Source organism: Panicum virgatum, chromosome 2N (assembly GCF_016808335.1).
Source record: "Panicum virgatum strain AP13 chromosome 2N, P.virgatum_v5, whole genome shotgun sequence".
NCBI classification, from domain to species: Eukaryota; Viridiplantae; Streptophyta; class Magnoliopsida; order Poales; family Poaceae; genus Panicum; species Panicum virgatum.
Genome location: NC_053146.1, coordinates 34,714,633 through 34,737,836, shown reverse-complemented (window position 1 = coordinate 34,737,836; position 23,204 = coordinate 34,714,633). Strand labels below are relative to the sequence as shown.

The window sequence follows — 23,204 nt, the reverse complement described above, 5'->3', positions numbered from 1 at the left end:
AAAGGCCGTATCGAATGCCGCCCAAAGAATTAGCCGAATTAAAAATCCAGCTGCAAGAACTTCTGGACAAGGGTTTTATTCGCCCAAGTGCTTCACCATGGGGTTGCCCAGCACTGTTCGTAAAGAAGAAGGATGACAGTCTGAGGTTGTGTGTTGACTACCGGCCTCTCAATGCGGTGACCATCAAAAATAAATATCCACTTCCCCGCATTGATGTACTGTTCGATCAGTTGGCTGGGGCAAAGATTTTCTCCAAGATTGATCTTCGTTCGGGGTATCATCAAATTAAAATCCGGCCTTGTGATATTCCCAAGACCGCCTTCTCAACCCGATATGGTCTCTATGAGTACTTGGTTATGTCTTTCGGTCTCACCAATGCTCCGGCTTATTTTATGTATCTCATGAACTCGGTATTTATGCCGGAACTTGACAAGTTTGTCGTTGTTTTTATTGACGACATTCTGATCTATTCCAAAGATGAGGCGGAACATGAGCAACATCTGCGCATTGTTCTTCAACGTCTCAGAGATCATAAGCTGTACGCAAAATTCTCCAAGTGTGAATTCTGGCTGGACACAGTCAAATTTTTGGGTCACACTATATCTAGTGAAGGCATTTCAGTTGATCCCAGCAAAGTACAAGAAGTGATGGACTGGAAACCTCCTACTTCAGTTCATCAGATCCGCAGTTTTCTCGGCTTGGCGGGGTATTACCGCAGATTTATTCCGGACTTCTCCAGAATTGCTAAGCCCATGACAGAACTACTAAGGAAAGATGTCAAGTTTAAATGGAACACGAAGTGTGATGAAGCATTCCATACATTGAGAGCACATCTAACCACTGCACCAGTCTTGGCTCAACCTGACAACAATAAGCCATACGACGTTTATTGTGATGCTTCAGGCACTGGTCTTGGTTGTGTTCTAATGCAAGACAATCGGGTGATAGCTTATGCTTCCCGAGCTCTTCGGCCACACGAGCTGAATTATCCCACTCATGATCTGGAACTAGCCGCCGTTATTCATGCCCTCAAGCTTTGGAGACATTATCTTATGGGCACTCATTGCAATATCTATACCGACCATAAGAGTCTCAAATACATTTTCACTCAAAGTGAGCTGAATATGAGGCAACGAAGATGGCTGGAATTAATCAAAGATTATGATCTGGAGGTTCATTATCATCCGGGCAAGGCGAATGTTGTAGCCGATGCGCTCAGTCGCAAGGTTCACTGCAATTGCTTATCAATGGAGTCATATAATGACACATTGTGTGCGGAAATGCAAAGGCTGAAATTAGAAATCATCCCTCAAGGTTCTTTGAATCATATTTCGGTGGAACCGACACTCCATGACCAGGTCATCATGGCACAATTACACGACAAAAGTGTTGGTATCATCAAGCAGCAAGTAGTAGAAGGTGAAAATAAATATAAGTGTTTCCGAGTGGACCATAAAGGAATTTTGTGGTTCGAGGATCGCCTAGTCGTTCCAAAGAATCAGGAGCTGCGGAAACAAATCCTGGACGAAGCACATCTCTCTAAATTTTCTATTCATCCGGGTAGCACCAAGATGTACCAAGATCTCAGACAAAATTTTTGGTGGACTCGCATGAAGAGAGAGATTGCCAACTATGTCGCAGAATGTGACACCTGCCAGAGAGTGAAAGCTAGTCACTTGAAAGTTGCTGGAACTCTCCAACCTCTACCAATTCCGTCTTGGAAATGGGAAGATATCAGCATGGATTTCATCGTGGGCTTACCAAATACTTCTCAGCACCATGATTCCATTTGGATCATTGTTGATAGGCTCACAAAGACTGCTCATTTTATTCCAGTGCATACTGAATATCGAGCCAAGAAATATGCTGAGATCTATATTGATCGAATTGTCTGCCTACACGGTATACCCAAAACAATTATATCGGATCGTGGTCCTCAGTTTGTGGCAAGGTTTTGGGAGCAACTCCAAGAGGCTCTCGGAACTAAATTAATTCGAAGCTCAGCTTACCATCCACAGACTGACGGACAGACCGAAAGGGTTAATCAAATTCTTGAAGATATGCTTCGAGCATGTGTCATCCATTATGACAAGAACTGGGACAAATGTTTATCCTTGGCGGAGTTTTCTTATAACAACAGCTATCAGGCCAGTCTGAAGATGGCACCCTTCGAGGCCTTGTATGGTCGACGGTGTTGAACTCCTTTGAGTTGGTCTCAGACTGGGGAACGCCAAATATTTGGACCCGAATTAGTGGTCGAGGCTGAGGAGAAAGTCAAAATAGTACAAGCTAATCTCCGAGCAGCTCAGTCCCGGCAAAAGAGTTATTTCGATAAAAGAAGGGATCCTTTGAAATTCATGGTTGGTAACCACGTCTATTTACGAGTGTCTCCAACTCGAGGCGTTCAACGTTTCGGAGTTAGGGGTAAGCTCGCACCTCGCTATGTCGGGCCATATGAAATCATTGAAGAATGTGGACCCGTGGCTTATCGTTTGCGACTTCCTTCACGACTTGCCGCCATCCATAATGTTTTCCACATATCCCAACTCAAGAAATGTGTTCGAGTTCCTACGGAAATCATTGATCAACAGGAAATTTTAGTGGAGCCCGATCTCTCATATACCGAATATCCACTCAGAATTCTGGATCAAAAAGAGAGAGGTACTCGTCGAAAGGTGGTAAAAATGTATAAAATTCAGTGGTCTCATCACACTGAAGAAGAAGCCACTTGGGAGACGGAGGATTATCTTAATCGACACTATCCGGGTTTCCTTAGCTCTACCTCAGGTATATCATTTTCCCCACCTCAAATTCAATCATCCAATCTCGGGACGAGATTCTTTTTAAGGGGGGTAGGTTGTGACACCTCAGGTGTTAGCACCTTTAAATCCAATCAATGTACCTTAGTTAAAGTTAAAAGAAAAATTTGAGAAATTAATTTAAAGAGAAAGGATCAAATAAAAGACAAATCATACAAAAAAAATTAAAGGAAAAAAAAGAAAAAGGAGTGAAAAGCTACTCAAAATTTAATTCAAAAATGTGCACAAAATTTTTGTTGGCCCATGAGAGGTGTTTCAATTGACATGTGCTCAATTGAACTTCAGCCAAAATCAAGTCAAAAACTGAATAAAACTAAAGTCCTTTTGTGCAAATATGCAAATGGGTCAATAGTTCAAAATGTGATTTTCAAATGAAAATTTGCATAACACAAAAGTTGTAGATCTTGAAAAGTTATGCAAAAGTGGTATTCAACACTTTTCCATTTGAGCCCTCCAAATAGGAGAAAATTTTAGATTACCGAGAGGTCCCTGGAATTTCAGAAATCACATTTAGGCCCTCACCTTCACCTCTCTCTCTCCCGGTGCTCTGTTTTCCCGCCGCCCGCCGTACGCCGCCGGTGGACCTCGTCCACCGCGCGCCCGCGGCCAAATGGACCCGGGGAAACCGTTTAGCGCCACCTGGCCTGCCCCTTGGCGCCCTCCCACGCCCACACGCGTCCCAGGCCGCTCCCGAGCCGCCACGACGCCCCCAGCCATGCGCCGCGCCGCTGCCTCCTCCGCCCGCTCGCCGTCGACTCGCCCAGGCCGAATCGACCGCCCCCAGTCACTCCTTTCCTCACCCAGGAGCTCTGTGGCCTATAAAGACCCCCAGAACCCCCGCAGTCGCGCCCCTTCTCCCCTTCTTCCTCCTCCCGCCGTTCCGCCATGGCCGCCGAGATCCAGCTCGCGCGGACCGGCTAGCCCAGCCCCACATTGCCCCCTCCGACCACCGCAACAGCTTCGCCACCTCCCAGTTAAGCTCCACGCGCGCAGAATCGAGCCCAAACCCCCTCCCGACGCCGTTCCCCTTCTGCGCCGCCGCCGGCGAGCTCAGGCTCACCGCGGACCGGCCAGCTCCGGGGAAGACCGAGCCCGACAGCTACCCCAGAAGCATCCACGAGCTCACGCGGTGCTCGTGCGCGCCTTGTTCCCCTACCCCGAGCCCTCCTTCGCCTCCAGCGCCGGCGAACCGAACAACCGACCCGCCATCAACACCGACGAGCTTGAACCGGTGCTCCAATCGCTCGAACGTCGACCAGGGTAGGTGTTCCTCGATCCTTTCTCCCCCACGCGCCTCCCCGTGGCAGCCCCGGTAAGCCCTGCACCGCAGAACACCACCGGCAAGATGCCACGGCGGAGAAGGCCGGCGAAGGACCCGGTTGTAATTTCTTTTTTTCGTTCAAGGGTGTCTCTGCAAGTTTTACAGTGTATACCAGTGAACTTCTAAAATGCGAAACAAATCACAGAAAAATCAGAAAAATGCAAACTCAACTGATCTGGAATCCTTGTAACAAAATCTACAAATTTTGTAACATTCACATTTGCAGAAACTCAACCGAATTTAATCTAGGGAAAAGATTAAGAAAATCACCTTATGCATGTTCATGAAGTTCTGCTCATCAAATGACATTGATTTTTGGATATGTTATAACTAATGGGATGCTAAGATCACAGTAAAAAGATGACCTCAAACCAAAACAGTTATCAGGTTAGAACAATCAAGATTCTCTAATCTGTTGTTAGCACTCTCGATTTAATTCTGGAAAATATGTACATGAACTTGCTCTGAAAATTTTACTACAGTCTTGTGCCACTGAATCCCTGCAAATCTCTAAATTTCAAATTTATTAGAGTTCTTTTGCTATATACCATGATTTATGCTTGTTTAATCAACTTAATTCCTTATATATAGTTCTTATGCTCAGAAAAATCCATGTTTATTTCTGGAGTCTCTTTTTACCTCTGTGTTCCTGTCTAAGAATTTTGAGCTGCTTTTGCTGAGTTTTACCTTGGCGAATAATCATGCTTAGCATCTTAGGGCTAGATTTACTATTTTTGTTCTGAGTAATCTACAATGTTGCTGATCCTTATTTTTGGGCATGATCTTGCTTAGAGTATGTTCTACCCGTGATAAAAAGTTCAGATGCAATGCTGGTCAGATGCATCTTGAGAAAGTTATGCAAACTCATGTTAAGCTAACTGAATAACTAATTTAGTATGGTGAGTTAAATCTTGAAAAATTTTCTGGAGTATGTTTAACTCAGGACCAGTCTCTGGTAAAAACTTGAGAAGCAATTCCTTAGTAAAACCTTCTGTAGATTTAATCCTTGTTAGTGGCTTGCTGTTTTTAATCTTTTTATCACCTCTGCTATATAAGTGTATAAAATCTGGAAAAATTTCAGTACTGAGTTTATGCTTTGAAGTTGCTTGCATAAAATTTGTAGCACCAGAATCCATGTGAAACATTCTGTACAAAAATATGAAGTAACTAGAGTAATCCATTTGCATGATTAGTTATAGTTTTTGCTTTATGGTTAAATGCTGAAATCTATACCATAATTACTTATTTTGGATCTGAGTTACTTTAGTGTTCATCACTAGCTCTTTAGTATTTGTGATGTTAAGAAATAATGAAAGCATGTTATGTGTTGAAATTAAAAAATGAAAACCCAAAACCCCACTCATTCATGAATAACCATAGTTATGCTTACTACTCTATAAACGATTGCCCATGCAATGAAATGTGAAATCGGCACTAAATTAACTTACGTGGACTACAACTTTATCGTAAAGGAAAGAAATTGTTATCCATGAATAACTCATAATCTTGCATTGCATATAGAAACGGTTAATCTCGCGGACGGAGACTACGAACTGGTGCCCGCGGACTCTCGTGCGGAGCAGGAGATTAATCTGAACTGTACTAACTTGTCTCAAGACCCGGGCCAAGCCCCCGAAGTTTTTCTGCCTGACAGTGCCCAAGAAGGCAAGCCCCGGTGCATAATCCCATTATTTTTACGCTTTATATTCATCTTACTATTTGTATATGTTGTAATAATTTTTATTGTGCATTTACGTTTTCTAGGAGTTGATCGAAAACCTTAGGTGCATGATTCCTAGGTACCTATGTTTGATACCCGGATCTTTTTCTCGACTAGTTGCCCCGCTAACTAGGTACGGTAAAAGTCGAGAGGTTTCCTGCCTTTCGCGAGATTATAGGAGTTGACTGACTTTAATTCCTGCTGAAATATAAGGACAACGGGCGGGGTTGTGTAGTTGTGATACCCCGCCGGTGTAGTCAAAAATGGCTAAGGTCGCGGGGTGTGGCTCATTTCGTTAAGCGTTTGAAAGTACTAGCCACATACCGAGAAATATGGTAATCGGTAAGCTGAAGTACCTGATTGGACCAGCGAGTGGAACGATCTCGCACCCTATTGGTAGAAGTAGGTTTTATTTTTGTCCGGACGTACGGGTGCAGAGTGGTCGGACTCTGTAGTCGGGGAGGGTGTGCCGGATCCATGGACTGGAAAGAAAGGGGAAAAGTAGCGTGGGCGGGAGCGAAGTCGATCCCCATGCGTGTGGTCTAGGTTCCCCTGGCCAGGTTGAAATTCGATTCGGAATCGTCCGCCTCTCACGGCATGAGATTGCTTAATGATTTCGGTCACATAGAGTAACAAGTGGAACATGATGATGAAAATACTGCTGGTTGATTAAATGATTGCTCTACCATGTTTGTGTAGAGTTGGATGCAGACTTAGAATGGTTAATCTAACTAGAAGATGGCTAAATAAAATCTGAAAATAAGGATCAACATTTAGTGGCATTTTTGGCAAGCAAACCCCACCAATCAAAAAGCCTTGCATGTCTAGTTATCGGACTATGTTATATCCGGAGACGGGTCAGTCTTGCTGAGTATTAGTATACTCAGCCTTGTTTGTGGCACTGTTTTTCAGGTACTAACTTTGAAGATCTGTTTGCGAGTCTCACTTGGCCTTGTACTCTGCCTCCGGGTTGGTCGGTTGAGTGGGATGGCCCTTCAGCTAGTGCTAATCACCCTCCCGCTGAGTGACGCATTCGTACGGGCTTTACCGATGCGTCACGTTGTTTCGTTAGTTATCTTTTAATGCTTCCGCTGAACTTTGAGACTTGAATAATTTGAGGAGTTGGAACTCCTTAGTACTTCACTAGTCTGAACATGGTTTGTAATAAATTTTTTTTTCTTTCCGCTGCAATCACTCTGAGATGTATGAAATGGTTTGTGTTGTAATCTCTGGGCTCACCTTCGTGTGAGTGTTGTCTGCTGATCCTGGAATAGCGTGGCTTTTATCGAGGCTTCACTCGAGGAACTACCGGTGAGTGCCAAATTGGGTCAGAGTTGCTTAGCAACGAAGATCAGTGCACCCGGGCCCAGTAGTTTTGGGTGGTTCCGCCACAAAAACCATCCCATCCAACCGCATGCCAAACACGAGCGAAGTCAACGTGCATACCTACTTTTTCGAGAAGGTCCGGATCGAAGGCTCTGGTATGACCAAAGCTTCGATTCTTGATCATGGCGTAGGCTTGACACTCGCGGTCGTCTTGCAAGTCGAGGTACGCTGCATCATCTTCATCTTATTTCCATGTCCTCGGCTTGCGGTTCTTCAGCTTGCTCCTCTATTTGTTCCTCTTGTTCGTCTTGCTCATAGTCCATCGTGGTCGGCGTTGGTGTAGGTTCGGGGGAATGACGGGAGCTCGACCCACCCCATGAACGAGATGAGCTTGACCCTGTCATCTTCTTGATAGCTCCGGAAAGTTTCCGACCTACACCCTTCATGCTTGCAAAAAGAACGAACAAGAACGAACGAGAACAACTCGATTCGGGTTACGTTAATGAAATGAAAATGAAACTCTTACCCGAAAGTTGTTCCTCCAATTATGTGATCAATCTTGCAGCAAAGAATTGAGAGAGAGTGTGTTCTTGCAATCAAACTTGAGCCAAAATCCAAAGGAAACCCGAGCAAGAATGTGTGAGAGGGAGTGAGAGTGGAGAGAGTGAGCATGAGAGCTCATCACCCCTCTCTCGGCCTCTATTTGAAGGAAACTGGGCGAGTGAACCCGAGGAGGAGCCATGCACAACGGTCAGGAAGCCGTTGGAGAAGGTGGAGCCCAGGAGTCGTTGGCCCTGGTCTGCTGACCTGTGGGGTCGGCCGGCCCCTGGGTGGGCCCCCTGGTGCCCCTCTTTGGCCAAGTGATTCCTCAACGGTCATAAATTTTGAAAATATGGTGCACGGCCAAAAGTTTGCTCGAAAAGATGTCCAAATTATTTTTTTTCCAAAGTATTTTAAAACTCAGAAAATATTTTTGGTCTTTTTGTAAAAAGGGAAAAATGCTAGAAAAATTCCAGCATGTAGAAAACAATTTTGAAAATTTCAAACATACAGTGGAGAAAAACAAATAAGGTGCAAAGAAAATGTTGAAAAGTGGAAAAAGCAAATACGAGATAAATACCAATTTACCTTTGGCAAGGGCACGTCGTTTAAAGTCCGATGTGCACGACTTTTCTCCATCGTTCTTACCATTCATCGGCTCGTCCTGGAGAACTGGACGAGACCGAACTCTCGACCTTCCGCCACACCTTCTTTTCCTTCTTCTTTCTTTTAGGTGCGGAGGGTCGTTGTTCTGGCTGGGGTTCTGGTGCACCACAGAGTGCTTGCCCTTCACTGTCTTGTTGGATCATGAAGCGTTGCTCTTCCTTCATCTTGAACCTGAAAAACATTTCCTCCCTTCCGACACAGAAATGGATTTCTCCCTTTCCGACATCGATCCTTGCCTTGGCAGACCTTAGAAAAGGTTGACCAAGTACGAGGTCGACTCTGAGGTTGCCCTCCATATCCATTACCACAAAGTCGGCAAGGATGAAGGAGTCTCATACTCGTACGAAAACGTGTTCGCCTATTCCTTCGGGATACCGAATGGTTGAATCTGAAAGCTATACAAGAATAGTTGTTGGGGGAAAGAACAGGATATTCAAGTGCTTCATATATTACCTTGGGCATTATATTCATGCTTGCCCTAGATCGCATAGGCATCGCTCGAAGTGTTTTATGTAGAACGAGCAGCTAATCATAGGGACCCCTGGATCCTCTTGCACTACTGCCACCATGCCACCCCAAACGTCGTTCCTTGGGGGATAGTACCTACCTGCATTGTTATTGCGTGGTGGCCTCCGGGACGAGTTACCCCGTCCGGTATACACCATGCTGATATTTTCAACGGGAGACTCGGGTTGCCCCGGGATCTTCCCGCTCTCAACAGCAGGTAACGAAGCAACAATTTGTGCAAGCTGGGTTTCGATCATTTTGTTGAAACTTAACTGGTTTTTAAGAGTTGAAGACAAAGTTTCAAGCTTGACATTTAAACTTTCCAGGGATTTGTCATTGGCCAAGAGCTTTTTATTTATATTTTCATTGATTTTAACTTGGCCAAGAACAAGTTCTCTCAAGGGAGGTTGGTTTGAATTGAAATTCGAATTATATGAAGGATTGTAGTTATTACCTCCCTGAAAAGGTGGACGTGGCTGGTTCCACCCCTGGCCTCCTTGTTGTGGACGGTACCCGTTGTTGTTGTTGTTGAGGTAGGCGCAGTCTTCATGGGTTTCGGGGCAGTCATTCCCCAAGTGTCCATCATTACCACAGACTTCGCACGTGAAGTGCGAACCCATGGCGTAAACGGGAGCATGGATCGGTTGTTTGCTCCCTTCCTCCATCTTTTTGATTAGGAGGTCCAGCTTCGCGGCAATCATATCCATCTCTTTGACGGTATGCATGCCTTTGGTGCGGGGTTGGAGTCGTTCATCGCTCCACCCCTGATTGGAGAACATCTTCTCGACCAATGCTTTGGATTTGGCTATGGTCAGGTCGAGGAAGGCTCCTCCAGCAGCGGCATCAATATTGGCTCGAGATGTCGTTGTGAGCCCATTGTAGAAGCTTTGCAGGACGAGCCACTCGTCCATGCCGTGATGAGGATAGGCCAGGATGTATTCCTGCAGCCTCTCCCAAGCTTCTGGGATGGATTCCATCCCCGTCTGCTGGAAACTTGAAATTTTCCCACGCAGGGCATTTGTTTTGCCCAGGAGGAAGAATTTTGTGAGGAATGCCTTGGAGCATTTGGCCCAGGTGTTGATGTCCAATTCTTTATAAAACCACTGTTTCGCCTTTCCCAGGAGGGAAAAGGGAAACAGATGAAGCTTGACAACATCGGCGGCGACACCCCGTATGACAACGGTGTCGCAGAGCTCAGAAAGTTCTGTAAATGTGCATTTGTGTCCTCGTTCGGCTTTCCACAGAATGGGCTAGCCTGCACCATGTTGATGATGCTTGATTTGAGCTCGAAGTTCACGTCCCCGACATTGATGTTGGGGCCAGTGGCCACATTGTCGGTGGAGGGGACGGAGAACTCGCGGAGAGTCTTTTCAGCCATAGCCTCAAGAATGAGTGGTGCTTCCGAAATGGGTTCCTGTGCCGGGAGGATAGCGAGAGGAGGAACGACGCGAGGTCGTGCCCTTCTCACGAGCCTCTCTGGATTGTCTGTGTAGTTTTCCGGCAGGGAGAAATCGGTCATACACTACCCCTGTCTTCTTTCAAATCAAAAATAAAAGAAGACATAAAGTGACATTAGCCTGAAAGAGTAAAGACCATATCCTGAGTACAAGGTGTAAGTTAATATCAGCACAATATCTTTGTTCACATGCCGTCCCCGGCAACGGCGCCAGAAATGCTTGTTGATATTTCTTAGCACAGTCACTAGGAATGGTTAATCCTTAGCAATAGCGCCAGAAATGCCTATTGGCAGTCCTTAGTGCAATCACTAGAAATGAGGGCGCTGAACCCATCCTAGCAACTACACCCAAGGGGTGCCACTCTCGTGGTATAATCAATACTATTACAGATGGATCCGCAAGCACACGGATATACCGTTGTAGCATTTCACCCGGAGAGTAAGGGTATCGTTATTTATTTGTGTCCCAAAGGACGGCAGTGGCAAAGGTATTGTACTCAACATTAACCATGTCATTGTGCCTCAAGTAATAGGCAATGCTCTAACAGGGGTAATTACAAATAAAGAATAAGCAAGGGTAATGTGACACAGCACATATCCACACTCCAAGAGGAAGGAATAAAGGAGTGAAGCTATAAAACAAGGAACTACTCTATCCTACATCAAGTCAACTGGAGCTTAGGCTAGGTTAGGTATCCTAGTGCTTCTATCCAAAGCTGGGGTCATGTTTGATCATGGTTAGGACTGCAGGTGCCAGGAAAATGGGATAGAGGGGAGAAGGTCCTGCATCGGAGTACATCCAGTCCTGTTACCTCTTTGGATGAACTCCTACATCGAACCCGAACATCGGGGAGTACGCTAAACGCAACACTACTATTACGCCGGACGGACAGGGCTGTCACCACCTGCCGTCTACCCCGGTCAGACCGTGGAGCACGGTCATATCCGAAGGATCCCGCATACCCGAGCACCACGCTCGTGTATGAAGTCACTACTCTAGTGCCCCCAGGTCTCCCACCCTTCGGATGGACGAGTAAAACACTAGAGCAAGCCCGAAAGCACAACGAACCTCTATCCGTACCTGGATCATCTGGCCTAATCAAGACCGTATCATAACTTATGAACGATCTAAGCATGGATTGATAAATTATCAAGATAGTAAAGCAACCATGGCAGAACTCTATATTATGAATAGAAGTCTGACAAGTTGGATACAAAACCATACCAGGAGTCGAGGATTGCTCAACGACTCCGATGACGACTTGCTCGCTAAAGAGAACTAGCCTAGCTCCACTACCTACCTAAGAGAGCAAGAGAGAGGAGAGCCTTCTTGGAGAGAATGGAATGAAGTGTGTGTGTGTGTGTCGAGAGGGGGGAGAGAGGCCCTATTTATACTACTTGGAGGTCGATTTCCCGCCAACGCATATATGGAAGGTGATCAGGTGCCTTCGCCGTGACTCCTCCTCGAGATGCACCTGGACGCGTTGCAGGGCAGGTTCGGCCGACCCTAGGGGTCGGCCGACCCCACTTGTCAGCCGTTCGTGCTGATCCTTTGCATGGAGGCCCCGTTTCCTCTGACATGTGGGCCATCTTTGTAAGGGTGCGACACCGGATGCGATATTCTGCGTAGTTATGTCGCGTCTGCTGTGTGTTTTCGTCTTATTCCTCTCTTGCTCATCTGAAATGTACAAAACTCGAAAACAACTGTTGAGCGAGGTTAGTGATACAAATATGTGCGTAAGGCATGTAGTTTTCCTTTATTATTGAGTATAGTTGACGGGTGAAAATGGCACTTAAGCACCGTCAATACACACCACACAACACACCATCTCCTCTCTTGAGTTCTCACTTGAGTGAGAGTAGTCTTAGGGAGTTTAGGAGTAGAGGTACTCAGGAGGGGCTCTGGCAACGGCGCTCTTCTCCAAATTGTGCCTCTACGAGAGTGAGGGAGATAGTCGGGGGATGTGCCGGGCTTGTCGGCGCTCTTCTCCGCTTGTACCTCGAGGGATGCTTATTCAGTTGTAAGTGTTCGAGGCTTTCTTTGCTTATTTAGAATTAGAGTTTAGACTATAAGTTATTATCTATGCCTTATATTAGTTGATGTGTATGCTAGCGAGTAGCATTTGACTCTAGAGTGGGCTCCGGATAGAAAAGGATAACCCTGATCGCCTCTAGAGTTAGTAGGGAAAGGCGTAGACGTGGTGTCTAGGCTGGATTATACCACTCAGTTGTCTGATAGTCCCATGGTTTGTAGAGATAGCCGGTAGGTGGTGACAGCCCTGTTCGAGCCTTTTAGTAATCCTCCATGTTCGGATATTGGATAGAGCATCATATTGGAACTATCAGCTTGTATAAGCCGGTCGATACCTTTAGCTCGAAGTATAACGGCGATGTGATCTCTTCTCCTAAACAAAGATTCTAGATCTTAGAAAGTCCTCTCTTTCCTAACCTCCTACACCAGTGTGCGTGTCCTTGGACAGCCTGAACCCGTAGGTAGTGTGCTCACGTTCCCTAGTGGATACGATACCCTGGAATACTCTTGGGTGAAAGCTACAGCGGTATCCGTGCGCTTGCGGATTTTATTCGTGACATTACAAAATACCAACACCGAGATGAGTACTTATCTTATGATCCAGCAGGTAAAGAAACCGAGTGGAAAAGTTTCTGGTTTCATGTCGGGAACTTTGAATCTCCACTTCCAGAAAGAATTGCTGGCGCCCCCAAAGTCCAACCAAGCTGGTTGAGTACAGGACCTGGTGGCAAACAAGTCGAATGTATTCTTGGCGCCATTGCCAAATTCAAAGACAAAGGAGTTACTGGTGATCATGTAGTCTTTTCCTTTATTAGTCACCGAATTCAACCTCTTCAGCATCGGAAACATCCTGCTTCAGATATGAAGGCACACAAGATCCCACCATACTCTCTCCAGAAGCAATGGCTCGTTCTGAAGTAGTCAGAAGATGTTGTAAAGTACTCGATAATTTCGACAAGTCTTTGGTACTACCAGCACTCTTCTCGGCAGTTAATCCTCCAGAAAAGACCTGGGTAAGTGTTGAGAAACATTGTCGAGTACTTGTAGATAAGTAGTTTTTGATCTTCTGATGAATCCTTGCTTTCTTTATAGAAGAATTATAAGACATGGTACTGTATGCCTCCGTCTTTGGAAGATGCTACCCCTTATGATGATAGCAAGAAGTGGAAGGCAGCTTCTGGAGCTTTGTTACAGAGGAAAATACCCCGTCTCATTAGTGGCCATTAAGAATATGATCTTCTTATATTAGATCTAATTAGCCTCAGCTTTCTTATTTTGAATCTCGCTTGGCTAGGATCCAATATCTTCCAGCACATGAGAAGGATCAGATTCAGGACTTCCGTAACTGGATGCAGAGTGATCCTGAACCAACTACTCAATCAGCCCCCGAGTCACCAGTAATTGGGTTGATCGAGAACTCAACTGCTATATGTCAGAATGCAGACACACCTGAGACATCAAACGAGCCAAATCCTGAAGTACCCAAGCTTAATCCTTCTGTAGCTACTGAAGGTACCCCAAGTGCTGCTGAAATTGGCAGTGGTGGAGCTGAAGGATCAAGGAATCCTGCTGTTTGAGTAGTACCCTTTCAGTCTCTGCCACAGTCTACCCAGGAGGAATTGGGAAAGGAGTTCTTTGATGATCCACTGTTAACTATAGACAATGTAAAGAAGCTCGCAGATTATATACAATGGAGCTTTAAATATACCAAGGTAAACCTTCTTCTACTGCTGTTGCTTATATCGAGTAGTTGATGACATCGGACCCATCTTGCGTTGCACTTATAGGAAGTTGCCAATCGATCTTTCTTGAAGTCACAGGCTTTGTATAAGACTGTTGACAATCAGAAAACCTTGGCCCAGCAAAATGCACTGATTGCCAAACGCCTTGATGAATCCCTTGCTGCACGGAACAAGCTATATGAAGCGAACCGAGAGCATACTCAAGAACTTTATAAGATGAGACAGCAGATCAAGAGCCTTGAGGAGGAGAAAGCCAAACTCTAGGAACAACTACAAACTGCCCAAGCCTGTAAGTATTTGATCATTATCTTGACAGTGCTTCGCCAATGATTGAATAATCACCGAGATGTTCTTTTATCAGGTTCTTCAAGTGACCATACTCGACTTGTAGCAGTAGCTCAAGTCATTGTAGTTATGGTAGATTTTGAAGAGGGGTCATCGAGTAGTAAATCTTTGGTAGAGCATTCAGAAGAGGCTCCCAAGAAATTCTTTAACGTCATGACCGCCACCTCCAAGAATTATCTGACCCATATGATTGGAGTTGTTAAGTATTACTGGTCTCAGCATAACTTAGCTCCCATAGCCAAAGGAATAGACGCTGATTGCTCTGATGAGAAATTCCAGAGCTATTGTAAAGAGTCAGAAGTAAGTGCTGAGGAGATTTTGAAGAACTTGGCAGAATAATCTGCTTGTAACAGCTCTTGTCATCTTCTGTAAGAACTTGTCTTTTTATGTATTGCTTTTATCCTGTTGGTGTGTCTTCAGAAGCATGATCTGATACCGTAGGATAAGTACAAACTACTCGAGTGGTCAAGTAGAATGCTCACATGGAGCAATCTCCATAGTTGATCAGTTAGGATGAATCCCGTCGGACTATCCAGATAGAAAAACTTTGTAGAGATATCCATACCCTACTCGAGCAAGTGAGTAAGGTGTCCTGGCCAAGGACTGGAGTAATTTCTAAGATAGATCTATTAGGATGAACCCCGTCGGGTTATCCAAGGCGAAACCATCTTTAAAATATCTAACACCTACTCGAGCCAGCGAGTAGGGTGTCTATCATGTAGACTGGAGTAACTATTAAGATTGACTAGTTAGGGTGAACCCCGTCGAGTTACCCCAGTAGGACTAATTTTAGCAGTATCCAAAACATACTCGAGCAAGCGAGTAGTTTTGCTTTTAGCACAAGGCTGGAGTTCCTTATAGTTGACCTGTTAGGATGAACTCCGTCGAGTTACCCATGTTGGACAAACTAGTAAAGGTATCCATATACCTTCTCGAGCCAGCGAGTAGGTTGTGTCCTTATATTGAGGACAAGGATGTGGCTTGTAGAGTTATCCCCATGGAAAACTGTGTAAGCTATCCTGATCAGGTTATCCAGGTCAGTATGAATCTGTGAAGATTACCCTGGTTGGAAAAACCTATTAGAGAATAGTCCAATATGATGCTGCCAGGTTGAAAACTACCTCTAATGTAGTCGAACGGTTAATGGAAATCCTTGATTATTAGAGAGATCAACTGACATCACCATGTTACTTGGATCAAGGATAAAATCTATGCAAGTGCTCGATGTTCTAGGAATTGGGTACCTCATTACCATCTGCATCAGTAATTCTGTATGATCCGAGTCTTGTAACCTTGGATACGATGAAAGGTCCCTCCCATCTGGAATTTAACTTGTGCAGTCCGGTTTCATCTTGAATCCTACATAGAACTAGATCTCCTATATTGAAAGATCTGTGCTAGACATTGCGATCATGGTAGCGTCTGACTCCTTGAAGATATCTAGCCGATTGGGTCAAAGTATTGATCCTGGCTTCTTCGACTGAATCCAATTAAAGTTGTCGAGCTTCATCTGCTTCTCCTTCTTGATAGGCTTCTACTCTTGGAGATTTCCACATGATATCTGCGGGTAGTATAGCCTCTGAGCCATAGGTAAGGAAGAAGAGAGATTGTCTAGTTGCTTTACAAGGCTGCGTTCGCAGCCCCATACCACATGGGGTAGTTCCTGAATCCACTTGCCACCTTTCTTGGAATTGGCGTCGTAGAGTCTCTTTTCAGGCTGTCGATTACTAAGCCATTGATACGTTCCACTTGACCATTTTCTTGAGGATGAGCTACTGAAGCGTATTTGACATCTATGCAAGAATTGTCGCAGAAATCCCAAAAAGATTGCGATGTAAAGTTAGAACCCAGATCTGTAATGATAGTGTGCGGAAATCCAAACCGGTGTATAATGTCGGAGATGAAATCCACTGCTCTATCTGATTAGATCTTCACAATAGGCTTTTACTTGATCCACTTGGTAAACTTGTCGACTGCCACCAACACATGATTGAATTCTCCTGGAGCTACGGTCAGTGGTCCGATCATGTCCAAACTCTAGCAGGCGAATGGCCATGATGGAGGGATTGTTATCAAGTTGTGAGCTGGTACATGAGTTTTCTTGCCGAAGAATTAGTAGCCAGGACATCATCTTACGAGATCTTCAGCATCTGATACATCCATTGGCCAGAAAAATCCTAACCTGTAGGCCTTGCCAACTAGTGTCCTTGATGCGGCATGATTGCCGCAAACTCCTTTGTGTATCTCACTAGGGATGTCTTTGCCTTCTTCAAGGGTAACACATTTCATGAGGATGCCAGAGGCAGAGCGCTTGTATAGGTTGTCACCGACGAGAACGAAACCCTTGCTGCGCTGTTGGTATTTCTTAACTCTTACAGAGAGCGCCCGGAAATACCGTTGTGGCACTTCACCCGGGAGTATTCAGGATATCGTATTTTCCACGAGGAACGGGTGTGTAACTGTCTTCTAACTAGATTACCTCGAAGAAGATAAGAGATAAAGAGACCTTAGGGTAGTGTGATTCTGATCTATGGATAGGTTCAAGTGAAGATACACTAATGTTTCCACTCGCTCACTTCAGGCACCGGTTTGACCCTGGTCTGCCAAGGAATATCCGGTATCGCTTTATGTCGTACCCAGGCGGGGGGGGGGGGGGGAGTGCACTAACCACGCAGACTGTCTCCATAGCGGACGGACAAGGCTGTCACCACCTGCCGTCTACCCCACAATACCAGCTGAGTACGAGACAAACAAAGGTAATCTAAGGCCCAGACACCACGCCTATGCCTTCGACTACTACTCTAGAGTTATGCAGGGTTATCCCATCTTTATCAGGGGCCCTTTTCTAGAGTATCCGCTACGAGAAGGGACGATGAACCCGCGAACGAATGAGAACAAAAGAATAACTTTACTAGAACTCACCAAATAGAAGAACCCGGATATGTACTCCAAATGTACCGTATCAGTAGAGGTACAGGGCCGAAGAGACGCCGACAAGTCCAGCTCTTCTCCGAACTCCTTCCTCACACACTCCCGAGGCTAAGGATACAAAGATGAAGCCCCTCTACTCTACTCCTCCTCAAGTGTGATGGATGGATGAATGGTGAATGGATGATGTGTGTAATGAGAGGGGGGAAGGAGGCCCCCTTTATATAGTGGTGGAGGAGGAGTAGGGGCTACTCCACGTATCCCTATAGAAGGAAACCTTATCTCCTCGGGACAAGGATGAGTAGGGGCTACTCCACGTCAAGCTGCACCTGGACTGGAATCAATCTAGGTTCGGCCGAACCCAGGGGTCGGCCGACCCCAGGTGGCCCTCCCTCGGGTGTATCTTCCTCGTGGACACTAACATGTGGGCCCTAAGCCTTATCCTCAGGTGCATCTTGTGTGGCGCACCCATTTCCTCTTATTTGTGGGCCCTCCTTGTAAGTGGCATGTCTGGGTAGCAGTATTTTGTGCATTTCATCGTGTGTTCTCCAGTGTTTTCCCCGCTTTGCAGATGTGGGTGCCTGCAAATGACAATTCACCAAAACTCGTGGAATTCATTAGTTACAAGCCCTATATCTAAGTTTGGTGATTATTTATCTTGAAAAGCTGCAGGATTTGATGGTTGATTTTAGCACTTAAGGACCGTCAACAACACCCCCACACTTAGCCCTTTGCTCGTCCTCGAGTAAAGTTTGAAGGACTAAGGTGGTTGCCACTCCTTGAACATAACCTGCATACAAGTTATTCCAAGTTTCTTCCAATCCTTGTGAAACTTTTGAGTAGCTACCATGCTTCCTTGGGTAATTGAAGAATGGAATGGAATAGACTTCAGGTTACTGGCTCTTCCTGCTTAGAAACTTGGGTTTTTATTTTGAAAACAAAAGCATAGTCTTGCTCCTCAAATTATTCTCTCGAATCACTCTTTTTATTTCAGATCCTCACCAAGGCAGAGTTGTTGCCTACTTTTCTCCTACCATCTATTCAGGCTTATGTGGAGCTCAGGGTAGCGGTAAAGAGGCACGTTTGCTTTGCTTATGTTGTTGAGTCAAAAACAAGATCCAAGCAGAAATGAGTCATACAACCTGATCAAGAGGTACAAGTGTGTGGAATATTTTCGGTGGATGAAAGAATGGACTCCTTTGCATGATCTATCTCTCTCCTTGTATATATTTTTTTTTCTTGGACATGGGCTATATATTTTTTTTCTCTTTCTTTTTTTTGACATGTCTTGTGGACATGTGGCATACCTTCTTTGGGTATGCATCTTTTCTCTTTTTTTTGTCATGCCTTTTGGGCATGTGGCATACCTTCTTTGGGTATGCATCTTTTATTTCTTTTTTTTTTGTATAGCCCATATCCTTGATGGTAACCTTGGAGGGAGAGACATGATAGAACTTGGATTTTTATTTTATGAGTGGATGGAAATGATTGCTATCTTCCAGTGGTAGAAGTATAGCATGTGAGTGGACGTGTACGTGATCTTGATCATGAGAGTATGACAAGTCTCTAAAAAGGGTCAAAGAATTTGACAGAACTCAAAGCAAAGTCAAACTGCATATGAGAGTTTGATCATGAAAATCTAACTTTGGCCTTGGTAGGAATTTGTAATTTGAGCAGACAAGCCATTGCAATTTTTTATATATATTTTTGAAAAGAAATCCCAAGTACTTTGCAAGGAAGAGCATGGTTCCATTCATCCAATCATATCACATTCGTCAATTACTTAGATAGCATAGGTTCCCTATGATAATGATTGTTCACAAGAACTAGAGAGAATGCAAGGAATAAAGAGTATGCAAATTTATTCATGAAAGCGCATGGAGTGCAAGGCCCTTCTTTGCATTTTGATTTGTAGTTAAAGTTTTAGATCTGAATTCATTTGAATAGGGGGTGTGAGTTTAGGATGCAAACCAGCATGATGGATGAAGAAGGGCTGTACGGCCCCTTAGGAGTTCGGCAGGCCTTGGGGGCCCGGCCGCCCCTTTAGTTGGCCTGCTAGGTCCTGTCTTGGGCATGTTGCTTGGAGCTGGTCTGTCGGTGTTGTGCGGCATTTTGGGGGAGAGATCTCAAGTGAGTTTTCTCCTTGTGCTTTTGAGAGATCTCCCCCACACTTATTCTTGTACCTATTTTTATTCAACAAAAGAACAAAAGGTGGAAACAAGCAAGGACTCTGCCGGTTGTAAACACCGGGGAGTCTAAACTTTTATTGAACAAGTATTTGAAAAGGCCTAAATTTCTTTTATTTTACTTTTTTTTGTTGTTGTTTTTTTTGTTTTTGTTTTTTTTATTATGGCAAACTAGGCATGATGGGTAACTTAGCAGGGTGGAAGCTTGACATGAGGATGCATGAGTTATGGGATTACTTACCTGAGAACTCGCCAAGTGTGAACGCTAATGCAATAGCTAAGCTTGGTGAAGCAAAGTTTTGCATTTTGTTCTGCTTAGTTCCTCGTGCATCTGTCCTCCATGGAACCAAGGAGCATTGCATGAGTGTTGGGTTGTTGCACGTTGCTCGAAGGTTGTTTTTTTTATTCCCTGCAAAAGGTTAGTGGACAACAAATACTCGAGGCATGTTTAAAGAATTTTGAAGGGATTTCATCTTTGCCTTGAGATTAGTTGTTCACATCCATGCTCTAAGGAAAAACAGATTTGAAGGTTCAAAAGCCATGGATCCCAGGTTGCTTGCCATTATTTTATTTCATCATTTTTTTAAAAGAGAGGTATACTTTTTTTCAAAGGGTTTTTATTACTGTTCACCAAATTTTTATCTTTTCAGAAAACTCAAACAAGGCCAGGATAAAACTGCATGAACGCAAAGGGGTATTTTGGCAAAATACTCATAGTGCTCCTTGAAAGCTGATTTGTGCCTCCTTTGTATGTTGTGCATCATTTTTTTTCTTTTGAAGTGCATCTCAAGCCTTGATTCACCTCCAGTATGTGGTAGAACCACCTGAATTATCCCGGCTCAAGTGCGCAGGCCATCACCATAAAGGCAACACCGGCTCAAACGCACTTCAAACGGAACAATTCTTGGTCTGTCGGGTAACGTCCCGATACAACCACCGGTTCTCGGATCGAACAAGCATACCCCGCACAAAGGCGAGTCCAGAGATATTACAACTACAAGTTTACAACATAGGCAAAGTAGAGATTACAAACCAGTTCAAACCATTATTACAAAACCAAATTTAGTAAAGCAGTTATACAAGCCTTAAGTGTAAAACTTTAGAGTTTTAACAGCGGAAGATAAAACACGACGGCTACAACTCGTCGCAAAAGTATACCAGGCTAGCCCAAGCATGGTATCACTCGTCATGGTCATTGCCGGCCGAAGACGTATCCCACTCTACGGACCAGCCAGGAGGCAAAGAGTAGGGATAGGTCAAACTAGCGATCTGCTCTTCGAAACTCATACCTGAAAAAGTTTTCAACAGCAAGGCTGAGTATTCTAATACTCAGCAAGACTTAACTGTCAACGGGTATACTAAACCCACTTTAGCTAGACTATGCAGGGTTTGTGAGGCTCTGGTTTTCTTTTGCTAAAAGGAAATAAAGTGTAGGTCCTTACTTTCAAATTTTAGCTTTCCAGATTCTAGTTGATTAACCATTCTAGGTGAGCAACTACTATTCAACCATGGTAGATCTTTAAGCAAACATCAAAATTGAATATCATAATGTTGCTCTTATTACTCTGTGTGGCACAGAGATCAAGCAGTCCCAAACTGTGGGAAGCAGACGATTTGAATCGAGTTTGTTAATCTGGCCAGGCAGACCTAACACACACGTTTGGAACACCGTCGGGTCATTCCCAAACAACCGTTTGCCTTTCTTTCCGGCTTGTGGATAGGAACACTCTCCCCGACTATAGGGCTCTCCCTCGTCCCACAGGGCACTTTCTCTCGTCCCATAGGGCACTCTATACCTCGTCCCTCATAGTCATAAAGTAACACTATGAGTTTCCATATCCTTTATCATGTTATTCATCTTATCCCTAAAAGAGAGTGTCATGTATATCCACTCCCCGGTCCAATCGGTTACTAGGCTTACCACGTACCATATTTACGGCATGTGGCTAGTACGTTCAAAAACTTAACCAGCACTACCACACACCGCGACCTTAGCAAGTTCATCAACACAGACGGGGTCTCACCAAAGGTCATGATATCGAACACGACCCCGTCCGTCGTCCTTATATTGATAACAGAAAGTAAACAAACAATTCCTATAAAGCTCGCAAGTGACAGGCAATCACTCGACTTTTACCGATCCTATAAGCTTAGCAAGTAGTCGAACTCAGGTCTAGTGTTCAGTACATAGGTTCCTAGGATCATGCATCTAGGGTTTCAATTCAAATCCAAAGAACTGTAAATGCACAAGTAATAACAGTAAATCATAATAATTTGAAATATAGGTTATGTCCGGGGCTTGCCTTCTCGGTAGTCGCTAACTATTTTAGCTCTATGCTCTTCCGAACTTTTGTCCGGGGCTTCAGTTAGTACGGCGGTGTTCGCTTGAGCTTCGAGATCACCTCCTTCGGAATCCGGGATCAGCTCGTACGTCCCGTCTGATAAAGCAGACGTATCTATATGTAATGCAAGAACAGAATTATAAACACACTCACGATGTGGTGAAGCTAAGCAAACAAAATTAATACACACATGGGCAATCGTTTATAGAGTAGTTAAATAACAATTCTAACTACACAAGGCATCCTGATCAACAGCACAAGAAAGCTATATTAACATCATAAACAAGTGGGAGTGGTTTCCTATAGCAAGCAAACTATGGTTTGCTAACAAATTAGTCACTCAGTGCACATTCAGTAATAAAATCGGCAAAAATTACTTTAAACAGAAGGTAAACAGAACAAGCTATCCTGCAAATTTCATGCTAAAACTTGTAGCTAATTATTCATAACAAATTAATCACTCAGACCACACCTAGAACAAGTTTGAATTACACAGATTAAAATAGAGAAAAAACAGAAGCTCAAAATTTAACAGCAGACCTACACAGGGATGAATTAGCTACTGTGAATTTTTCATGATTTTATCTACAAAGAAATAAATATGAGAAAATAGACAAAACAGACATCAGATTAATAAGATTCATTTTTAACTCCTGTTCTTGTCATGAACTGGGGCTCATACTTTATTTACAAGCTAAACTATTAAAAAAGATCACTCAAAATATTTTCATGATTTAACATCAGCATAAACTATTTATCATAATTAAAGTCTACTAAACAAGGATTAAATCAAAGAAATAGCTACACATGAGAACTGACCATGAAATTTTTATAGCAATACAAGTGTCAGATGATTAAATCACCACAAAAATTTCACTACAAGACATGGCTTAAATCATCAGTTAAGAAAAATATAAAACATCTAGTCTTTATGTACCTAGTGACACAAAACAACTTGTACAGCAAAAACTGGCAACAAGCATACTCCATATTTTGATTCTACTGCAAAGAGCTACTCTCAAGGATTCCAAAACATCAAAGCTTATATTTTCTTGAATTTCCTATGAATTTCTATGGAATTTCAAAGTTCATTGCAAAAATTACAAAGGAGTCCTTGGTGGCACTATTCACATGAGTCACGGTCTATTCAAAGAACACCCTGGATTTTTGTTTCTTCTCACCCGAGGTCCCTGGCCGAGGTCAGAGCTGGGGCACGGCGTTGACCGGCCAAAACCAGTGAGAGGGGTCACCGGCGGCGAGGGTGGAGGGGTGTG

At 44.2% G+C, this 23,204-nt stretch overlaps 1 non-coding gene across 1 annotated transcript; it reads left to right on the top strand.

Annotated features, from left to right (window-relative positions):
• Window positions 1–9,808: 9,808 nt before the first annotated feature.
• LOC120663078 lies at window positions 9,809–9,917 on the top strand. Its single transcript, XR_005670303.1, has one exon. It is a non-coding gene; the product is annotated as a small nucleolar RNA R71 (small nucleolar RNA).
• The last annotated feature ends 13,287 nt before the right edge of the window (window positions 9,918–23,204 follow it).